Raw genomic sequence first — 16,109 nt, forward strand, 5'->3', positions numbered from 1 at the left:
GTTTAGCCAGTGCAGGTGAGTTTCCCTTTGTGTGAATGGGTCTAAGGCCACAATGCCGGCCCATGTAGTTATGAGTAGAAGACCCGGGGTTAGCCCTAGGCATAGTATGCTAGTATTATTTTCAGGACAAGGTCCAGTAATAGCGGGCGGGTGCCCAATGAATTGTTTACATGATAGTTTGTCCTTGTTGTCTGTGTGATACATGTATGTGCCTGGTAGGGAGGTGAGTGTGGGTGAGGTCCCGTACCTCACCAGTAGCAGAGTGTGGATGGGGTTCCATATCTCATTAGTAGCAGAATAGGGGCGAGGCCCGAACTAGAACAGGAGTGAGAGAGGGCTAGGCCTGTACCTCACTACCATTAGGAGCGTGGACGGGGTCCCATGACTCATCAGTAGCAGGACATGGGCGAGGCCCAGGATAGGCGAGGCCTTAGGACAGAACGAATTGTATGTGTTAGTTTTGAAATGTTTATGTGTTATTATTTGTTGGCGGGCGAGGCCCTGTGACAGGCGGGGCCTAGGTAAAACAGATATGTATCCGAGCGGGGCTCGAAGCCAGGCGGGGCCTGGAATGGCAAGGCCGTTGTAGCGGGCGAGGCCCAAGATATTGGGCGTGGCCCAGTATGTGCAGTGTGTGGTTATACATGGTATGTGGTAGGGTGGGGAACTCACTAAGCTTCGTGCTTACGGTTTTCACTTTTGGTTTCAGGTACTTCCGGTAGCGGAGGGAAGAGCTCGGGGTGATTGCATGGCACACACCATAGATTAGACAGCCTGGGAATGTTTACTCTGATAATGAACATGTGTTTTGAAAACATATACTCATAATATGTTTTGGATTGATGACTTTACTTAAAGTAATGATTTATTAAAAGAAATTTTTTTGGTCTTAAATTTTGGGTCGTTACAAGTTTGTATCAGAGCCTTGGTTTGAGGGATTCGGACATGCCCTCGGGGGGGTGTCTGAACTCAAACTGAGGAATTGGTAAAGAAGTTTTCAAATGAAAAGACAGTTTTGTAAAAAGGGAGTTTTGATAAAGAAAATAGTTTTAGAAAAGCAAAAAGAATTCGGAAAGATAAAAACTTTGAAAAGAGAAAAGAGGTGTGGTGCATGCAATCAACTGAGCTCAAGTAAGTAACCCAAAATACCCATACAAGTTTATGTTTTGATTATCAGTTAATAGAACAACATGCTAGATTAGGACTAAGGATCTAGGGAGGATGCCTTATGTGCCTGTTATATGTGCTTTTGATCTGCATGATAGTGCTGAATAGTCAGTAGTAGGATAGCCTGATTAGGTTATGCCTGAGTTTCTTGCTATGTGGATATGACTGCTTGAGTATGTTATGGTTAGATTTTCCCTTGTCTGAATGCTGCTTGCTTTGTGCATTGTGGGATTCTAAGTGATGGGAGTTAGCCATTAGGTGGATACGTCACGTCACATGTGATCAGGGTTGAATAATCTCAGAGTGTTGGATTTGGTCCGATTGCGCAGCTCTTGTTTGAGTCTAACCGTTGTAGGAACGAGTCTTTTACTTGAAGGATTATCTGAGCCTCGTCACATGTGATGGTATCCAGGTGATGGCTAATTGGCATTGCGAGGAGGCCTTCAGCAGCTGAGGACTGGTTTGAGTTGAGGTAAAGGTTTCCCTAGGGTAAGACTAGGATGAGGTAGTGCTGGGAGCAGTAGAAGTAGAAAAGGGACCTGGTGGAGTCAAAGTAGTTCCTGAGGAAACTACGGATAGATGTGGAAGGTAGTATGGGCCCGTACTACTAAAAGCAGAGGATCCGTACTCGATTCACGAAAGTCCAATACAAGACTGGGAACCTGGTAGTGAGTATGTTTGGTCTCGTAGCAGTGAGGAGTTATATGTTTCAATATGGTGACATTGCAAGAGGGACCAGCAGGCGGATCAGGCAAGACTGGGAACCTGATAATGGTTATGTTATATGTTTCAATATGGTGACATTGCAAGAGGGACCAGCGGGCGGATCAGGCGCTGGAGAGGGATTAGGCTTGGGTTTTGGGGCCGAGCAGCTCAAGGAGCGGATGAGAGAGCTGATATCAGCGGAGGTTACGCGCAGTATTCTAGCTCAGACTCCTGTGACCTTTGGCACGGTCTAGGAGGGTATATGGGAGATTTTGGATGAGAGGCTGGGAGCCTTCCGTACTGAGATGATGGCTTTGTTGGGAGCGCGTACCTTGACATTTCGGGAGTTCATGGCTTGTGGGGCACCAGATTATCATGGGGCTATTGATCCCATCGCTAGCAGCAGATGGTTGGCTGATGTCGCCAACGCATTCCGTACGAGCCGGTGTCCTGAGGAGGACAAGGTCAGACTCACTTCCTGTCTTCTGAAGGACAGAGCGAGGGATTAGTGGGAGGAGATTGGTCACGCTTTGGGTGATGATGCCGCGTTGGACGCGATGAGTTGGAGTGATTTCTCAGCGAGGTTTAGAGCGGAGTTTTTTCCGATTATTGAGGTGGAGCAGTTAGCCCGGGAGTTTTAGGATTTGACACAGACTACTGAGACTGTGGCGGAGATCACCACCAAGTTCAGTGAGAGAGCCCTTTTTGTTCCACAGTATGTCGCGGATGAGAAGATAAAGAAGTCACGATATCACGAGATGCTGAGGGATGACATCAGGGAGTTCGTGAGCAGGTCCGGTTGTAAGACGCTGGAAGATATGATTTCTCGGGCCAGGGAGAGGGAAATTGATTTGGAGCAGATTCGGAAGAGGAAGCCGGATGAGGTTCAGGTAGCCGCGAGTTCGGGCAAAAGGCCCAAGGGATCGGATTCGAGGTCGAGGGATTATCAGGACCGCAGTCGATGCGGAAGGTGTGGCAGGACGCACGGGGGCGCGTGCAGGAGTGGTAGTGGTGGTGAGTCTGGTTGTTTCAGGTGCGGTCGGACTGGTCATTTTAGCAAAGATTGTACTGCTACCATCACTCAGGGATCAGACTTGATATGTTTTCACTGCAATCAGCGGGGCCACAAGAAGGCCCAGTGCCCCAGTTTGCTTTCAGCAGGACGGGTGATGGCACCTACCCCTGCAACTTTGAGGATCACAGACGGCCGTCAGATTCGGCATCATTATATTGTTATGGTTCCGTTTTCAGTTCTTTTATTTTGTGCAGGAGATGTACTCGTCTCTAAACATAGCAGTAAACCTCTCCCAAGTCAAAGCTGAAACCTCTGCCAGAGTGAAGTTCACTGTCATGAACTTCCACCAATCCTTTTGCTCCCAGACGGAGCTGGTTCAAGGCGAACCGTACCCTCAGATGCTCCGGACATGAACAAGTGTAGAAGCATCCCTCGATATCAGCAATCCATCTCATCACAGCGATCGGATCTTGCGTCCCGTCAAACTCAGGTGGCTTCGTGTTGCTGAACTCCTGGAATAGCAACGAGTCACCTCCTTGTGGTCTAGCAGCGGCCATAGTTGCGGTTGCTGCAGCGGCGGCGGCCTCAGTCAACACGGCGTACCGCTCATCAAATGTCTCCATCAGTGTGGTCTTAATAGACCCAAACATCTCCGGAATCTCAGCCTGGATCGCTGCAGCTACCTCCTCATGAATGATCTGATGAAGCTCCTCGTCAGTCACACTACTCGTACCAGGTCTGTGGCGTGGTCCAACCATGATGTCTGTGAAATACAACATAAAAATATCAGAGACTCTATCGGGCATAATCGCACTCAATAACGCAGTCCTACTCAGTCCCCGATACCCAGGGATTCTTACTTGGGTTGCCCACGGACCCGGTGTATTTAGTAGTACGGGCCCAATACTACCAAATACACCGCGTCAGTATCCACCCCAAGTCCTCCTCCCCAAGCCCCGAATCCTGAGTACTCTATTCTTGCCATGCACTAGATACCCACTCACTCTCAAAGCACCTGAGAGAAGTAGGTTTCCCTAGACTAAGGCATCACAAAATCATGCCATTCTAGTCCTAATATGAATACCTAGTCTACTAGCATGTGTATCATATCATATCATATCTCATAACACATATTGTAAGAGTATTTTGGGGATTTTACTGTTCGGGCGCCGGCTGACCGTACACACTCTTTCTTCTTTGGTTGTTTCAAAATTACTTATCAAATTTTATTGATTTATTTATTAAAATTTTCTCAAATCCCTGGTTTGAGATCAGTTACGCCCGAAGGTGTACCCGAATCCCTCAAACCAAGGCTCTGATACCAACTTGTAACGACGTAAATTTTAAACCAATTTTTCATTTTTACAAACATCAAAAACATCGAGTAATAATTTAGGTTCCAATGCAAACAATATTGTCACGACAGATTACATAACAAAGATCACAAAATAGTTTCCCCCGAGTGTGTGTACGATCACGCCGGCGCCTTCCCACGGTCCTCGCTAGTACCTGAACACATAACACAACAACTGTAAGCATAAATGCTTAGTGAGTTCCCCAAAATACAACCTATGCACATACGCCTTTCTAGGCCCTGACCTTCCGGTCCATGTGTCTCAGGGGACTTCCGTCCCGTCTGGGTAAACCTTCCGGTCCTACCTACGACAACCTTACGGTCCATTTTACAACGCCTTCCGGCCCATAACATAATGCCTTCCGGCCCATATCAAGCATATCATACATGGCACATATAACGATTAACTTATCACACATAATGCATATATCTCATATCATATTCGACCTTCCGGTCACACAGTCAAACCCTTCCAGGTACAGTATAGTGAGAAGACTCACCTCGTATATCTCGATAACTCGCGAACCCTGGAAATCACTCGTGCTCGAACCCCCGAACTATAATCCTCCTATAACATCATATATCTATAATTAATACTTGTACCACTAAGGTTGACCATCCCTATCAAGTCAACACTGGTCAACTCTGGTCAACAGTCAATGGTCAATTTGACCGGACTCGACGAGTGCACTAGAGCGACTCGGCGAGTCTACGCGTTCTCACCAACTCGCAAGGATTTCCCTTTGACATGTCGAGTACTCCCTTGACTCGACGAGTTCCACCTGGTCATGAATCACGGCGCCACCGCGACTTAACTCGCCAAGTCGCAAGGACAACTCGGCGAGTCCCAACTCGGCGAGTCCCAACTCGGCGAGTCCCAACTTGACTCGGTCCACCTGTCAATCCCTCTCTGACTCTCTGTGACTCACTGAGTCACCCGTAACTCGGCAGGACTACTCACTGGGTGGTTTTAAGGACAATCATCAAGCTACTCGTCGAGTCTGTTCTTCAGACTCGGCGAGTCCATGCCATGCATCAGCTAAAACTTGCTTCTGCGGTCAGATCCGTTCCATACACACATAGATCTGGCCTTCCCAAGCTCATTTATCACGTAAAGTCTCAGTTTTGTCCGCCATGCAACACTTACAAGGCTCTTTTTGGGGAAATAACCTCTAATATGGCAACCCTAGTCTCCAACTCAAAATAATGGACATAAAGCATATCATTTGGGGCCTTCTGGACCTGCTAAGGTCCAGATCTAGGTTCCATATCTCCATGGGACCTTTCACACTTCAAATACAAGTCAAATAAGGCAAGAAGAAACCCTAGATTTGACATATCAACCAAAACACGAAGATTAGCTCTGAAAGTTACCTCAAGAAGCTTTCCTTGACGAAATAGAAGCAGATCCAAGCTCCCCAACTCTTCTAGCTTGATCTTCTCCTTCCTTTCTTGCAATAACACACAAATTGGTAAACAAGTAGCCTCTTATCTCACTCACAAGGACTCTCAGCTGCTTTGGTGCACTCAAGGCTCAAGGTGGCCGCAATGAAGGGCCATAAGGTCCTTTAAATAGGGTTTAGGACCGGAGAATTAGGATTTCATTAAACAGCGCGGACTCGCCGAGTCCATCCCTTGGACTCGCCGAGTCCAGACGCGAACCTTCGTCCAAAACCGCGACCCGACTCGGCGAGTTCAACCTCCAACTCGTCGAGTCCCCTCACAAAATACCAAAAATATGAAATTAAAGATACCTGGAAATCCGGGCTGTTACATTGTGATTTCCTCCGTGTTCATATGATAAGTCATGCAGAACAGATCATAACATGGAGGTAAGGATTGTAGAATGAAATCTATTACCAGCTCCTCAGGAAAGTTCACATTAAACTATTAGCAAAAGGTCCACAAACCTTTGCATTTTCTGCAAGTGGCCTGTGATGGATTCACCATCCTTCATTCTAGTTTTTATCATGGAAGAGATTATTTCATATCTCTCTTGACGAGCACTTTGATGGTATCTTTCCAACAGGTCCCGATGCATCTTAAAAGGGTATAAGTCCTCTAGGAATTTTGGAGTTCAATCAACATTGTAGCAAGCATGACACAAGCTACCTTAGTGGCATCTTTCTCATGTGCCCTAAACTCAATGATCTCCTCGGGAGTAGCAGAAGACTGATCATTTTCCTTTAGCTCCTTGTCGAGGACATATTCCTTGTCCTCATAGCGAATGACCATCCTAATGTTCCTTATCTAATCATTGAAGTTGGAACCATTGAAAATGACTCTCCCATAAAGGTTCATGAGAGAAAAGGACCAGTACGGTTTGAGCCATAAACATTGTTGGATGACATCTGAAAAGAAAGAAAGACAAAGTTTAGATTAGATATTGAATCCTTAATATAACACCCAAATAAAATATTAAATCTAGGACCCAACACAATAATTTACAAATTAGATGAGGGATGTCATAATCCTATTTGCAAAATATTTGAAGGTAGGTAAATGACGGTTTACCAATTTCTACCATGAAAAAAGAAATAGGTATTAGGTTCTAAATGGATTGTAACTCCTAGATCCGTTGAGATTCATTGAATAATTAAATGGCATGTTTATATCTCGATTATGCCCTTCAGGTTTGTGATTGGGATACTGAGGATCACAAACAAGGTGTGAATAACCATGCAAATTAACTTGGTACTCTCGACTTTAGCACCTAATCAATGTGTCGACTAACTACAAATGCTCCATTGATCTTATGCTAAACCTCAAGCTACCCTTTTCCACCCTTACTAGTCCATATTAGTTTGTCGGTTAACCACACACGCTCCACTAACGACTTGGTAAGGTGAAAAGTGCAATTTCATTGATGAGCATCCATTTCACATTTTCCTAAAGTAACTAAGATTGTGAGTTTAATAAAAACATTTAGTTACTTTATTACTATCATTATACTTAATGAGAATTATTGTCCTATCCTACCTGTTTGACTAACAACCCTCCACCAGTCAAGGAAGCGGTGGGTGAGAGTGGACACCCATTTAGCTGCCATTTTATAGGAAGCAACCGTACACCCCCCCCCCCTTATAGACCAAGCTCGTGAATGGGCCCTACTAACGGTAAGACACCGAGCTCATAGGTTATGATCTTAAAAAGGTTTGAAAAGTTTCAAAACTTGCCCTCAAGTCTTGGAATTTGTAAAGTTACTTTAGAATACTTTAATTCCAAACCCTAGAATTTTAATTGTTTAAAATTCGACCCTTATGCTATTATAATATTATAGGTTTATATATATATATATATATAAACCTATAATATTATAATAGTATAAGGGTTGAATTTTAAACAATTAAAATTCTAGGGTTTGGAATTAAAGTATTCTAAAGTGACTTTACAAATTCCAAAACTTGAGGGCAAGTTTTGAAACTTTTCAAAACTTTTTAAGTTCATAACCTATGAGTTTTAATGACTTTTAAGGAAAAGACTTTTGGAATTCCATCACTTGAGGACAAGTTATGGAGTCCATTAAAAGGCATTTAGATCAATAATTAAACTAACAAGTAAGTATCAAATAATATGATCTACAAAAACCTAATAACCATGGATAATTCAAATCAACAAATTTCAAGAATCATATAAACAAACGTAAAACTTGAAACTTTGACAATTATCATTGAAATTATATTAGCATGATCATTACCACATCAACAATAAGTTTATAAGTTCAAAAACTATTTAGGATAATCATCCTAGTCCAATTCCAGCCTTAAAAATCTAAAATCTGCAATCTGGAGCACCAACTCGTTGAGTGCATGAACTGACTCGACGAGTTGGATGAATTTATGCTTTGACTCGCCATGTCCCCTAATGGACTCGTCGAGTCCACTGTCTAGATAGCCAAAATTTTGATTTTTCAAGCTACAAACATAAGTTGCATCAAGTATAATTGAAAACAAGCCTAGTCTCTAATACCACTGATGGGTTTTGAGCATTCTAACACTCCTAAGGTGTGCATGCAACCCTAAGAACCTTGGATCTATGTTTTCTTTATTATACATGCAAACTTTCATTTTTCTAAGGTTCCATCCTAACTAGCATACCATGAAGTATATGTAATACGAAAAACTAGTAGAATGACATACCTTTTCTTGTAGCTTGATTCCTTGAGCCTTTAACAGCCTAGCGCCCCAAGTGTGATGCCTCGAATGCTTCACACAACACCACATACAAATGGAAGAAACTTGAAAAGAGATATACAATCAAGAAATCGGCTAACACTTCTTACAAAGACTCTTGGTTCCATTTCATGAGCTATGAGGCTTCTTATATAGTGTGCATATTAGGGTTACACCATGTAGCTCATGACTTTCCACATTCCTCATGATACATGGGTTTTAACCTCCATGGAGTATCCATGGGTCACCACATGAGTTTAGCCAAACATTAAGAACTATGGATCATAAGCTCACTTTATAAGAATGAATGATTTACCAAATCAATCCCCATTTATTTAATTAGTCTCTTTTGATCAGAAAATTAATTCCAGACTAATTGTTGATCAATACTAGTTAAATAGTATGATTTCATATTAACATATTAGAACTTATAATATATTAATAAATCATAGATATCCTCTTCTCAAAAGTCCATCCTTCAGATTATTCTGGTTCCATGAAACCCAAATGGACCATGCTACTCTCGGGTCAAGTACATAACAATTATAGTTATGGGCTTAGACACTAAGTCCAACATTATTATGGTGAGTGATGCGAGTTAGAAAATGCCCTCTAACATTGTTTCAAATCTAAAAGCTTATATTGTGGGATTTTAATCAAATTTATACAAGGACATATATGGATGTTATGTTGAAAAGATTCGATATAAGGAGATTCTATATATGGAAATGTTATAGCAAGAGACTAGTAAAGTATTAGGTCTTTATGTAAGAAATTATGAATAGTTTCCCCTATGCTTCGGGTATAGGATCTATTGCATATGCTATAATATTTATATGTTCTACTTTTCCAAATACCTAGGGCGTTAAGAGGGAAAAAGGACTAGAATCAGATATAATTAAGGTCATTAAACAACTATCAAGGACGATCTACGGTTTACCAAGGTTTGATTGCTTGTGGGTAGTTGGAAGTATAATAATGAATGGACCATATTTATATAATTCTGAATAGGTAGGATTCTATTAAGAATGGATAGTTATATGGAAATTATGGAAAAGTTTCCATAATGGGAGTTGGATATCAAGAATCTATGAGTAAGTTAAAAACTTTTATGCAAGAAGGATGTCCAAAGGAATGTGATTTGAATATGAGACATCGTATCTATGGAATTGTCTATTAACAATATCCAATAGTCATTTCAAAAGGATCACTGCATATAAGCTTAGAATCTAACAGAATACAGTATGTGACAAGAACTTGATATTCTCACACTTATGATAAGGATTTGAATTTGTGAAATGAGTGTCATTGGAAAGGATTGCAATTGAGCTATTTCACAAAGTAAGGACCATAAGTAAAACATAGTGTGCATGCTTGGAGCATGGGATGACTATTGTTTTAATTCAAGTATTAAGTTGATCAATCGAAACATTATACAATGAATATTGTGACTAAGTAAAAGGTGTTTTATTTATATTCAAAAGTTTTGAGACCATATTGGATTCGATTATTATTATGTTTCACTTTGGATTTTTTGACTTCTTGAATAATTAGGTTATTCAAACTATCCACAGTCGATCATACTTTGGAAGTAGGTATTGAAGCTAGATTGTCATGAATCCGTATGTAGATTATCTAAAGTATTTTAGACATAGCACAAGTTTGCTGCAATATTCATGACTACTTCTGGAATAAGATTTGAGTATTGGATTAAACCCACACTCATCTGAATCACTTCATGGATTTTATCATGGGTGATTGTGAGATGATAATATATTATATTCGTGAAACCAAGACATGTTAGTTATAGTTTGCAAGTCGGTAGCACATTGACATATATAAACGCATCAGTAACTTTGTGTTATAAAACATATTGTTGTGTGGGATTTGATGAGTAAGTACAAGCAAGAATTTGAGTCGAAGTTTGTCTATTCCTTTTACCCAAAGTGGGATAAAAGCGATATTTGTAGGCCCCTCGATGATTTAGTGATGACAATCCTAAGTGCTTGGCCAAGCCTGGACTGATCTAATTTGTTTAATTAGTCGGTCTTCATAAATCGGAAATCGGGAAACAAAACATGAATAGAGAGAATGATTATAATCCATGTCTCATTTCATACAATATCTAGAATAGAGGAATATATAATCCCTTATCTAATGGACACGTCATTTGACTAGGTCAGAGTTCGATAGCAGCTTTTGTGAGCTACGATTGCTAGTTGGGATTTTGGAGTCGTACTTGCAATAATATTTATTAGACTTATCCAAGTGGGAGACTGTTGGATTTAGTGTATAAGCCCATAACTATAAGTGGTATATACTCGACCTAAGAGTAGCATGGTCCATTTGGGTTGCTTTCATCAGAACAATCTGATAGGATGGATATTTGAGAAAGAGGTTATTTATGATTTATTAATATATTACATGTATAATATATTAATATGAAATCATATTATTTAATTAGTATTGAATAAGAATTAATTTGGAATTAATTTAGTGATCAAAAGAGACTAATTAAATTAATGGGGACTGATTATATAAATCAATGATATATAGTGTTTGGGCTATTGATCCATGATGGGCTAAGTTTATGTAAGTATCCATAAGAGTTAGCCCACATGAGATATGGATCATAACCTAAGTGTATGGATTACGGTTTACCCATGACTATTGGAATCCTACAATATATAAATGTTACCCCTTAGCCAAAATTGACACCAAAAAGTTCTAGGAAGAGAACAAACACATTTTGGAGTGTATAAAACTCTGTCTCAAAGTCCTCCTTTGTTCATGGTGTTTGTGAACCATTTGGAGCATCACGCTTGAGGTGCTAAGCTCTTGAAATGCCAAAACTACAAACTATATCAAGAGGTATTCATCTAACTTGGTTGTTATGTTTTATATCCTCTATTGTATGCTAGTTAGGATGTATGCTTTGGAAAATTGAAAATGCATGTATAGTTAGAGAAAACATAGATCCAAAGCATCTAGGGTTGCATGTACACCATAGGAGTGTTATAGTGCTTTAAAAATCGAACACGATCACCCCAAACTCTTCTCTTTGGCTCCAAAAGTACCTAAAACATAAACTAAAAACCAAAGTATGAAGCTTAGTGAGTTCCCCAAGATAGCATATACCATACATATCAAACACATGCCTGGCATCGAGCCTCGCCCGCCATCGTGTCCTACCTGGTATACATACAAACACATAAGCACATGCAAGAATCACAAAGATAAATAGCATACAAGATAATCATTAGGCCCTACCCGGTATACATATAAATATATAACACATGCAAGAGTCATGCAGATAGTTAGCATCCTAATCATAACAAACCATGGGCCGACATTGCTACCTTCGACTCGTCAAGCACAGTGAGGGAACTCACCTTAAGATGTTGAATATCTTAGATAGAAGCTATAACTGTTGATTCAAAGAAATCCCCATGCTAACATCATCATCATAAAGAATCTTAATCACATGTACAACATCCAGGGTAAAAGATAATTTTACCTCAACCCAATTGCTCCCAAAAGCTAAAATTCCTAAATGGCACCTAAAGCCCAATATGGCCCAATCTAAGAAGGCCTAATGTCTAGAAATGATCCATAGGAGTTAAGGGGACAAGACCAATCGAAACATAGCCCAAATAAACCAAGCCCACAATTCATTCGGCCAACAGACTAGTGTACACTCGATGTACAAGGCTCGTACGCGTTGCGTATGCGTTCGATCTGGAAACAGTATACACCCAGTACGCTCAGCGTACCTAGGTGTACGTCCTACGTACTGACCTGATCCCAATGCCTTGGCCAAAATACTTAACCACTTCAGAACTTATCATCCAATCCACAAAATTACATCATATTAAGTTTCTCATTCATAAAGTCGAAGGCTTTAAGCCTTTGCATGGCTGTAAACACCCCAAAGTCAAATTCTAACATCGTAAATCCATGTAAGACATGGAAACAAGAAGGTCAATTGAAGAAAGAAGGTCTCTAAACAAGAAGGCAACTCGTCAAGTCCAAGGGCAAGAACTCGACGAGTAGAAACGTTGTGATGCGTGTTTTTGGAAGACCAACTCGACGAGTTGGAAGGGATCTACTCGATGAGTTGGACGGGGTTGGGGAAACCCTAGATCTAGGATTTTTCATCCTATTTAAAGACTTTATGACTTAGGGTTTGGCCTCATTTCCAGCCTCTATTTTCCATCCTCATGATTTTCTAGTAAGCAAGTCTCAAACTTTCTTAATAACCTCTTAGATCTCTTCTTCTTCATTTTATTAGGTTTGTGGTTCAAGTAGCATGTTCTTTGGGATATGGACATCCCAAGTGATCTACCTTTCAAATCTGGGGTCTAGAAGGGGTTTCATGGCATAAAGGTCCAAACTTTATAACAATGGATTTTCGACCAAGATCTATATCCTAGAGAACTAGGGTTTTAACTAAACCTATTAAGAAGGACTATTGTTGGGTAAAGTTGAAAAATTTACCCTTAAAACAACATTTCTAGTTTGTAGATGAAGCATGAAGCTTGGATCTAAAGTATATGGGCTTAATCCTTTAAGATGGCCCAAACAGATAGAGAGACTCAGCAAGTCGAGAGAGTGACTCGACGAGTTCAGTCGATTTGTCCTAATTCTGTATGGGGTAGAACTCGACGAGTTGAGTCGTTCTATCATGACTATGAGTAGCGAGGGAACTCGTTGAGTCAGGGGGTGAATCGATGAGTTGAGTCATATCAGAATGTTCACTTTGACTTTAACTGGATGTTGACTTTGACCTTGACCTTGACTTTGACCAAGGTTGACCATGGAGAGTTATGAGGTATGGGATGGGTTCAAAAGGGTTGAGTAGAGTCCATATTTGGTCTAGAGTATATCAAGGGTGGAATGGTCATCTATCCCAGTGAGAACTTACGTTTAAGTTATAAGAATTCCAGACTTATCTAATATTTATCATGATCAGTAACTCGGGAAGTAGAGAGATCAGCAATTTGGGGATCTGCCAACTAGAAACAAGAGGTCTATTTCATGGGTTTGTGCAGTCAACATGTGATGTGAGTTTTCTCCTATAGGAACATGTCGAACGCACCAATGATGGCCCGTGTAGAGTAGCTAAGTGTGGGTTGGGCCCATATCTTACAATTGTTTATGATTAATAGCTAAGTGTGGGCTTAGCCTGTATCTTAGTATTATATGAGTATGTTTATGAATGGGTAGATTATGGTATTTGTATGTTCGGGACTAAAATTTGATGACGGGAGGGGCCCGAGGAAGGTTATATGTAGGTTCCCAAACTACGGTTCGATGCTAGGTGGTTCCCAATGAAGTAATGCATGTTATTTATACTTGTTGTATTTGTGATACTTATATGTGTCTGGTAGGGAGTTGAGTGTGGGCAGGGTCTCGTATCTCACCACAAGTTGAGAGTGGATGAGGTTCCATATCTTATTATGAGTAGAGTAAGGGTGGGGCCCATGATAGGCAAGGCCTTAGTACGAGAATATATATATATATATATATACATATATATATATATATATATATATATATATATATATATATATATATATATAGTATTGTGTATGAATTTTATGTACTACCATGATTATGTCATATTGTTATATGTGTATAGCGTGCGAGGCCCAATGATAGGGGAGGCCTAGAGAAACAGATCTGTATACCGAGCTGCGCACGATGCCAGGCGAGGTGTAACGACGCGAATTTCAAGGCCAAAAATTTCAATTTTGAATTAATGCATTTAATACACATTATTCCAAAACCTTGTCAAAAAAACATTACATTACAAAGTCATAATGTTGTATTTCAAACCATAACATCATAAGTATTAAAAATCATATTACAGTCCCAAAAGCTTCTTGCGGAAACAAGTGTGTGTGTGTGTGTGTGTGATGCGCTACTACACTGCCGACTCTTTCTCCTTTGACGAAGAGGTACCTGAAACCAAAACCAAAACTGTAATCACAAAGCTTAGTGAGTTCCCCTATCATACCACAGACCATACAATATCGTCGGTATCTTTCAACCGGTAACTTCATATGTATCTTTCAACCGGTAACCATCATCGGTATATTTCAACCGTTAATCAACATTGGTATCTTTCAACCGGTAACTGGGGATTATTCACCCCCTACCACTGGCATACAATCAATAGATATAAGGATATAATCAGGCATATCCGGGTACTGACCTACCCTTGGGTCCTAAGGACCACAGTCAGGGAAACTAATCCCTACCATACACATAACATACTACCCAGATAAACCTCATAACCAAAACATAGCCAGACCAAGATAATTATCACAAAGACCATAATCTTTTAAATACCCCTTTTTGGTGGGCCGACATTGTGGCCTTAGACCCACCCCTACTAGAAGGTAATTCACCTCAATGTCGTGAACTATACTCGGCGCACAAGTCGACTCCAATCGACTCCTTGATCCCTAGACGACAACCTTCAAGTCAACACATATCACATACAACCCTAAACAGGGTTAGCCCAAGTTCAGTCAAAGTAAACATTGGTCAAAGTCAAGATTCAGTTGACCCGACTCGCCAAGTTGGCCTACCAACTCGTCGAGTCCATGCTTCTCTAATCCCACAAAAACCCCGTCTCCACTCGTCGGGTCCACAAAAACATCGGGACCATCTTCATCCAACTCGCCAAGTTCCTTCTTGAACTCGTCGAGTTCATCTCCAACTTAAGAACTTTTCTAGTCTATGACTCGCCGAGTTGTATGAACAACTCATCGAGTCCATCTTCAAAGATTGGGGGATTGCAATGGACTCGCCGAGTCTGCTCATACCACTCGCCGGGTCCCATGACTCCCAGGTCCCTTTTTGCGTCTAAACCCACAAGGGACTTCCTTCCTAACACTTACCCGCTCACATAAAGGGTTTGGTGCACAATGGTCACCGACTCGTCCAGTGCCAAGAATAACTCTCCAAGTCTGGCCTTGACCAATTCCACACAGTCGATACAATGAGGTCTAACACAACAAAACCATAGATCTGGCCTCCTAATGTCCATTTTATACGTAAAGTTCCAAACTTGATGCACATGCATGGGTTTTTTAGCTCAAAAATCCATATAAGGTGTCCTACAATGTGCATGGGGCTCTCATGGCCCTAAAGTTGGCACCTTTATGCCATGAGACCCCTCTTAAGGCCCATATCTGAAGGCTAGAATCCACATAGCACTCCTTAAATCCGAAAATGGCTTGAAATCCTTAATTTCACCCAATATCTACAATCAAAAGATGAACAACCAAATAGAAGACCAAAGCAGGAGCATTTTACCTTGATTAAGCCGAAGATGGAATGAGATTTTTGGATCCACAAGCCCCAAGTCGAACACTGAGGCTCCTCTTCTTCCTTCCAAGCTTCACAAGTTAACGAAAGCACCAAAATAGCCTTAACACTCACACAATCGGCTAGGGTTTTGATATGCAGCTCTAGGAGAGTGTTAGGGCTAGGGAGGATGAGTTAAGGTGTTTATATAGGGTGAAAACCCTCTTATTTGGGTCTTTGTACAAACAGCATAGACTCGTCGAGTCCGGTCTATAACTCGAAAAGTCAGCCACTTAACTCCCGTGTCCAATCCTCTTCTACTCAACGAGTTGGGCCACCAACTCGCCAAGTCTGTAATAGCCAGGTTTCTAGGTATATT

The sequence above is a fragment of the Lactuca saligna genome, chromosome 9 (genome assembly GCF_052625555.1).
Source record: "Lactuca saligna cultivar CGN05327 chromosome 9, ASM5262555v1, whole genome shotgun sequence".
Lineage (NCBI taxonomy): Eukaryota > Viridiplantae > Streptophyta > Magnoliopsida > Asterales > Asteraceae > Lactuca > Lactuca saligna.